The sequence below is a fragment of the Pecten maximus genome, chromosome 6 (genome assembly GCF_902652985.1).
Source record: "Pecten maximus chromosome 6, xPecMax1.1, whole genome shotgun sequence".
Lineage (NCBI taxonomy): Eukaryota > Metazoa > Mollusca > Bivalvia > Pectinida > Pectinidae > Pecten > Pecten maximus.
Window position 1 is genome coordinate 33,983,405 of NC_047020.1, and position 8,696 is coordinate 33,992,100.

At 34.3% G+C, this 8,696-nt stretch overlaps 1 protein-coding gene across 1 annotated transcript in view; it reads right to left on the bottom strand.

The window, feature by feature from the left end:
- LOC117329600 (transient receptor potential cation channel subfamily M member-like 2) overlaps nucleotides 1–8,696 on the bottom strand; it is a 35,967-nt gene that overhangs the window by 2,002 nt on the left and 25,269 nt on the right. The window lies entirely within an intron of this gene.

Consider the following 8,696-nt stretch of genomic DNA (forward strand, 5'->3'; position numbering starts at 1 on the left):
TAGTCGATTAACTCCCTTTGAAGAACAAATCCCAAGTGTACTTCTTGTTAGGATAAAATACGGACATTTTACTTTTGGGGATTTGTGATATTCTAAATCATAATTGCTTCTTGCTCACGAAGCATTGTTTTTCGGCACCAAAACGACTTCAAAGATACATATACTCGATTTATACCTTTAAAATCCGACCTCAATCTCTAATATTGCCCACATTCTGAAGCAATGATTCCATTTAAACCCTTCTAGACAATGCTATAAAAATAATTTTGAACGGTTTGCTTGGTAAAACTAAACATACAGAGAAGAATGTTTAACATTGACGAGTGGGGACATTAAGGTTTTCGTTTCCACTTTTGGGGGAAATCGTTCTTAGTTCTTGTTTATAGTTGTTCTTCAGACATTTTAACAGTTAGTTTTGTTTGCTCAGTGGGCTTACATGGCTGTCTGCCTTGTACTTTGTAACACACTACGGCGTCATCAAAAATTGATTGTTTAAAGTTCAGCCCAACCATTGTGGACAGGAGCTTGACTATTAGTGGCCTGTCCTTGCTTGTTTTTTTGTTTTTGTTTGTTTTACGTCCTTTTAACAGCCGGGGTCATTTAAGGACGTGCCAGGTTTTGGAGGTGGAGGAAAGCCGGAGAACCCAGAGAAAACCACGGCCACAGTCAGTACCTGGCAACTGCCCCACGTAGGTTTCGAACTCGCAACCAGATTTGCTGACCGAGCGCTGTATGAAGGCACCCACGATGCCCATTTGTTTCTTGTATCGCTTTGTCAATAGACACAAAATTTTAAAGAAAGTGTTTTAGTATTAAAACTGTCCGTCATAATCCTGGTTGTGATTTGCCTAGATCTACATTGCGCTTGTCCTTCCGGAACACCTGACCCTATTGTGCTATTTACTTAATTCTTTATTGTCTCAACTTTTATATTTTGTTTAAAATGTTTATTTATTTTACATGTTAGTATTCTGTTTACTTTGTACAACGTGTCTCTTTCGTAATGACAATTATTCATGCAGAAATTTATGGAAACACCAAGTTATCATTCAATAAAGGAGCACTGTTTTAACCAGTAAAATTACAAATCTACGGTATATAAGATATTTATCAAAAATGTTGAAATATCTTTTATTTTTATGAGATATCTTATATTATTATTATATAACTATTTTATAAAAATATGCCTTAATAAAAACATCATATAAACTTTCATAAGATATCTTAAAACATATACGATATCTTATCTACTTTTCAAGAGAAAAGTAGATGTAGAAAAAGTAGAAAAAATGGTCCATCGACTGAATCGTAATTTCATTGGGAAAAAAGTTTTACTCTTCACTATTATCATGTAACACGTACATGTCAAAATATGCCAAACCAAATGATCATTTATTCCAGGAACAATGTTGATCCAGTACTTACCCAATTAAATAGATATATCATTTATTATATATCATACAGTATTACACGACATCTTATATTATTTGTTGATTACTCGATCAACATGCTTCATTGAAAATTAAAATCGGTTGCCACATTCAAATCTGGACATGTATAATAATGCACGTTACTTTTCAAAATACATTCAAAAAATGCTATCACTGTCAGTACACGCATAAGTATGGGAAAAGTCCTTTATTTCCTTGCGGGTATTATTCATTTTGATAGTGTAACATTAATATAGATATTGATTGTCGGAGCTTAGTGAATAGATACCATAATTAAGATAGTGATAATTTTATTGACGATTTTAAAATGAATGACAGTCAAACTTTAAAAATCGGGAGTTCGAAGCCCGCAGTCAGCAAGATGGTATTTCATTTATTAATTTTTGTTTAATATTTTATTTACTATATTTTTGTCATGCATTAAATATAAGTATAATTACAAGAGGAAAACGAATGTTTCCCTTTTAGTTATAAAAAAAGCTTTCCTCTCATTGGAAAATTCTACAAAGTGTTTCGAGTGAACCCTTTTTTCAAAACATCTATGTGACAACGATGACAACTATACACTTCGGTAAGGTACGCATAAGTGTCACTACTTGTAAATCAAATTGAACTGCAAAATTGGCGTTTTTACAGGACACTGAAACACCAACGATGTCTTCATTACATTTGCTCTATTAAAATACAAGCAAAACAGAATGTGCTGTCGAAAGTTTTTTCTCTCTTTTTCATGGAATTTAACGGAAGGATGTTTGTAGCGGAAGTTGTGATTTGGATTGACAACGTGTAAACGAAACAAGTCAATTATACTCATTACGTTAGATATTTTGTCATAATAAAGATACTCTTCTCGAAACAATGCCCTATCACATCGAATTTGCGATGTTATTGAAGTGCTATCAAGGGTTGTTCTGCAAAGATTTGTTATGGCGAATAAACTCGGTAAGCATGCCAGTCTTGGAACTGTCTATTAGAATAGAATTGATGTTCCTAGTACTAAGAATATATGCTACCGAAGTAGATCCGATTCATAAACTGTTACCGGATCATGGGCAACAGACTGGTCGGGATAATAAGGCCATACCACATTTTTTGATGTTTTCTGTAGATTAGATTATTTTTGGTGAAGATGGAAACCCCATTAAATATAAAATTTAGGGACACAGATATAGATTTGGCTACAAGTAACATCCACGGATTGATGTAGCTTGAAAATGTTACAGTATTTATTGATTTTTCCAGTTAGTATTCCGCCTATATTTAAAGTGTTCACATTTACTTCATCATAAGAATTGGCATCTGTGATATTCAATTTTGGACAGGGTACATGTATACAGTAGTATATAATATATACAGACACCTAATATGTGAATAGTCAGTTGTGTATGCATGCAAAGTTGTGTACCAGGAAATTTTGTGCTTGCATATTAACCCAAGTTTGGTTGACTCGTAGTACTTGAATCCCATGGGCAAGCTATATAGCTATAATTGTTAAAAGTTAGTGTACATAGTAATATTGTATCTTCTTACTAGGGGGATCAATATTTCCTTTTAGCTGAATCTGTAGAGTGGTGAAGGCCATGGTTGTTGGTTTGATCCCTGAAGAAGGCATCTACATGTAGCTGCTCTACCTCAATTTTCTGTTAACAAGTTTATAAGTAGCACAAACTTGGCAATAGGGCATATGCATTTTGTTGGGACCAGACCTTGTGTCAAATGTAGTGTAGTTTGTTGAGTACTATATCATGTGAACAGTGAATAATTTACAATTTTGCCATTTGGCTGGTAATTTATTTGTCCATGTATAGGCACGTTAAAGTGTGTAGAAAACCCAAAGGTATATATTGCATTGGTTTCCTTAGATGTTATGTTAAAAAGGAGGAAAGGGTTCGTGAAAAATAATTAGCACTATTTTACAAGGGTGCTTGTACATGTACTGAAGGGCAGTTAGGACTGTGAACAATTTGTAGAATAGTTCTTTATATCTCCAGAATGATTATCAGAGAGGATCTATTAAGAGTTGGCTGACAAAGTTAAACAATGGCAGACACAAGTAGATTTTTCTCAACCCACATCAACAAACGTCTTCGATTGGATCATCATTTAGCCAGGATAATGATGGAAACCGATCAAGGCTTCTGACAGGATCAAAAACTGAAAGTAGGCTACAGCTCAGCAAAGAGACAAAAAATAGCTAAAGCTTGTTAATTTCGTTCAGACGGACTGTGAAATGCATCTGGCAAATGTCTACTGTTTGTATCCCCACAAAAAGGTAAGTAACCAGTCTTCCATTTGATCATTGCAGGACAAGTTAGTAAGTATTTTGTTTTTTCATTTCATTAAGCAATCGTGGTTTGATACCAGTTAATGATATGAATCAATGAATTTTGTTATTATTACATGATTTTATGAAAATCAAATATGTTGTAATTTTTCTGCGTTAAAAGTTGGTCTTGGCATGGGAAAGGTTACATAGATCTATGATACAGTTTAATGATATCTGTTTGCAATGCTTTTTAACCTGAAAAAAAAATAGAAAAGAAAAAATTATCACAATCAGTGTCGGAATTCCATAATCAGGTGCAAAATAAAAAACCTTAAATTGAATGATGATAATTATCATAACTCTATGTGTGACTCGGTATCTAAATCGATACATGGTGTACAAAACAATAGTCTGGTAATCTCTAAAGAGTATATTTGTTGCTAAAAAAGTAATATTTTCTTTGACATTTCATTATATCTCGAATATTAGAATATTGTGGTAATAAGAATATAATTATTATTAGATGTTGAATTATTGATATTTCAGATATGAATGTAAATTACACATTTGTCAATTTATTTACAGTATAGAAAATTCAGTATAGAAAAACGTAAGTACTTATTACGGGAAAATCACAAAATACCTAAAATCAATTAAAAGTTTCGATTTTGCGAATTTGTATCTGCTATAAAGCGGGCGTCGGTGTTTTAGTCGATGCAAATACACGGGATTAAAATACAAAGATAAAGAAGGAAATCGGGACCTGAGGAATTTTATGCCTAAAATAAGCGGGATATTAAAATAAACCGATATGCAATAAGTGGGCTCTCTGTATCTATTTCATGTTAATGACATTCAACAGTGTTACAACTGTAAAGCTGGTGATATAGGGTTTCTACTCAACTTCCCACCATCACAGTTGCGACCGAACTTAATTTCATCTTGACATCCATGGCCTGTGATTTTAATATACCACTGTGGCACAGCAAATTCTGGATCTTATCAATCTAAGGTTACTTCTGGAAACTGTGTAGAAGATATACCCCCCGTAAAATTACAAACATTGAATGGTTGACAAGTGTAACGTGCTATAATCCATAGACGTCGGAAAATATTGCAAAAATATGAAGAAAAAAATAAAGAAAAAAAAAAAAGAAAAGAAAGAGACAAAAAAAGACTGAAGTCAAATGGAATTCGTTTGCTGAAATAATAGTCATGACTTTGTTGTTTTAAACTGTTATACTGAACATGTGCTGTGGATTGTGGCATAGTAGGACAACTATAGGAAAATAGTGGAGAACTATATTCATTAATATAATGAAGACAATTTGAAGGACACTATGATTTATCAGGACCCAAAGATCAGGGGCCAGAGACGATCCAGAGTCGGTACTGTTGAGTTTTTGGTTGGGTTTGTAAGTATCAGAAAATTGTGTTGATGTATCATCACTTATTTAGTGAAACTGTCTAACATGGCATTAATAGTTCTTATAAATGATAATTGCCAGTTAGCAGTAAACATACCATATTGTTATGATAATACTTTCCAACCATTTGCGAATGCAGGTGACTGGGTAATTTATCTGAGATTGTATATATAATTATTAAAACTTTTTTAAGTTGCAAACTTTATGAGTAGGTAAAAAAACCTGGCAGTGCCATCAAAAATAGGGATTAAATTGTTACCATGTCAAGTCTGGCACCTTTAAAAAAAAACAATTTGTTATGTATCAGAAATCTGTGTTTGATACCTATATATGTTAATAAAGGTCGAGAGTGAACCTGATGTTTTCGATTATGTTAAAAATATTCTTTTTACTTCACTTCACAGATCATCCATAGGATTTGCACTGGTACTAGGACTGACCTTGTGGATTCATCAAGTTTATACTGTGGGTGTGTTTGGGGACTGTGTCGGAGTGGTATGCTTTAGCACATTATTCTGGTAGGGTGAATGCCTTCGTCATTTAATGAATTCATGAATCTTTTCTTCAATATGGTTCTCCCACCCTCGCTACTTGTTTCCCACCCTCGCTTCCGCCCCACACCTTCCTCCTGCCACCTTGCTAGGCCGTATCGGAAAAAACCAATGACTCATTAGTTGATGTTTTATTGCATTTTATTTACTTGTACATAGTACAAGTAAATGGAAAGAAAACGCTAAAATCATCATATTAAAAAACATCTGCAGTAAAAATTAGAAAACAATAGTCACAGTACAAATATAGCTAATAAAGTGTCAAATATCAACAGTACAAAGTGGATTAAAAAATGATAATACTTACAACATAAAGTGAGATCCAGACTGTATCGAATATATTACTAAGAACTTTTGGATGAAATATGATCTTTAATAAAGTAATGATTGAATCACAAGTTTCCATGTCCACCATTTTCTGATTGACTGTTCATGTGAATTGTTGATATGTTACATGTAAGTGTGTTACAGAACCATTTTTGAAATTCCCTTACAACTTTCGAACCCATATGAATGATAGTATGTACATTGTAAGTTTGTAAGGTACCATATTGATGAGTTCCCGACGGTTTATTCACCAATAAGGATATGATTCTTGCCCCTCCCCCGGGGACAAGATGTGGAGGGGGCATATGCATTTTGATGTCATTAATGCTTCTTTCTCTTCTACTGATACTTAACCTGGTCCAGCTGAATTCCGTGCCGTAAGTAAACTGAAACACATTGTTCATAACCAAATAGTCCCAGGTAAACTTGAGTTTGGTATACTGTATAAGTAAATGCTATTTGCTTTTGGAAACGATAAATAACTTGTCCAAAAGAAATTATAGATCTTTGTCCATTAAGGTAGTTTATCTGAAAGCGACAGCTGAATGATTTCATGAATTCAGGATTTCCTTGACTGCAACAGTTTATGTTATCTCTGTTATGTAACAGAACACATGATTAATTTCAATTTAAATCATGCACTGCTAGGGATCGAACAGGGACCTCTGGCTTCCTAGTCTTACACTCCATGATTGAGCTAAAGAGAAAAAATCTATCTAAGACCGAGACGGTTATTATTGTTTTTTTGGCTAGTATTTACCAGGTGCCAACATACAACCCTTTCCAGAAAAAAGTAAAAGTGAGCTTGGGAGCAAGTCGAGTAGTTTTCCCAGGTCCCTCCATGCATGCCAATATAACAGAGGCACTTAATTATTAATTTAAGTTACTGTCTCCGTAGGGATCAAAACACAGGACCTAATGGCGTTTAAACGAGACTTGCGCCTTCAACTGATGAGGTAAATAGAAGATCTCTTATAGCAGTAATATATTGCGACTGACGCTATTCTATACCGGGTTAAGTTATATGAAATGATAAACAAGATTCAAAGTCAACTAACAAGCAACAAAGCCTACTTGAAATTTTATAACGTTTTTATATTTGACATGTAAAAATCCATTATCGTTTAATGAATATGTTCGTTATGATTTTATTTACAGCTTTTAAGGTACCAGACCATTTATAGGATTACTAATTGGGAAACACATTCTGGCTGGTGGCATTTTTTATTACGTCTACATCAAAGTTTAGGCTACAGTGGTGATATCGCGTTAAGGTTAGTATGTATTGCTGATTTTATAGACTAATATATGTGTATAATGTGTTTATATGAATGACAACCTGTGACACGTTGACAATTTGGTGGAAATTTTAAACTAGGAAAAAAGGACAGTCCAAATTTGACACTGGACAGTTTAATAGCATTTAGAATTCACTAACATATTCCAATCTAATAAAGAGAAAAATATCTTTAACTAAATAACAGTTAATACATTGTATAGGAGCATTTCACATGATACTCCACCTCAATCTCTGCACCTCCCGGAAAATGTCCTGTCAAATCGAATACTCGGACATTGTATCTTGTGAATAATATAAAGAGATGATTTGAGGGCTTGATGTACATGATACGTTAGTACATTACCAAGTGAATTTCAAGGTTGCCATCTATTAAAAGACTGGCTTTGGAACTTGGTTGTTGCGTCTCTGTAATGTACAAGTGAAATGTATCAGTAATTGTGAAGTAGTGATTGGTCAGGATCGTTATGTACACCAATCAAATACATGTAGCTGGTATAAGTCTTGATTTAGCCTGACATTTTCCAGGGAGTAGAGAGTTGAAAGTGAAGTAATCCTGGAGTATTGATCGAGGATGACTGTATGTACATATACATATATTTGTTTGATTTGAAGTAGATGCAAATCCATTATCAAGCAAACCTGTTGTTGGAGTTATAAAATTACCTCCTTGGCTAGAAAGTGTGATTATCATTTATCCTAATTTTTTGTCTTTATTCAGACTCCGTTTTGAGAAAAAAAACACGGACATTGTATTCCCCGAAAGGGGTAGTGCTATTGTACATCTCTCACTTGTGATTGGTTGGAACTTCAGTAGAGGCTTTGTAAACTTCGATCACTACGGGTCCCATTAGCAGCCACGCCAACCTGGTTGATAATGTGTACTGTAAAGTGTGTCACATAGGTCAAAAGCGCCATGGATGGGTTTTATGTATACTGTGTGTCACAAAGGTCAGGCAGTGCCATATAGTGGAGTATTGTGTAGAAAGGTGTCACAAAGGCTGAACATGTGACAGCACCCACCTGGTGAAACATTTTGTATACAGCATGTCAATAGGCTACACAGCGCCCCTGGGGATAATGTGCATTACGTGTGTCAAAGGTAATACAGCACCACCTGGTGGAACATTTTGTAAACAGTGTGTAACTATTACATTCAGTAGATTTACATGATACATCGTAAAGGAAAGAGAGAAAACATTTTATCCCCCCCAAATTCTATAGTTGTAAACAAACATAGATACTCAAAAAATTTATTTCCAGTGGTGTGTGATTTAGCGAGGTAGACTCTTCAATTTGTGTAGTTTCGACAGCCTTTCCTTTAGATAAAGGTATGTATATGAAAGACTGCAAAATATACGGGCTAATATGTTTGCA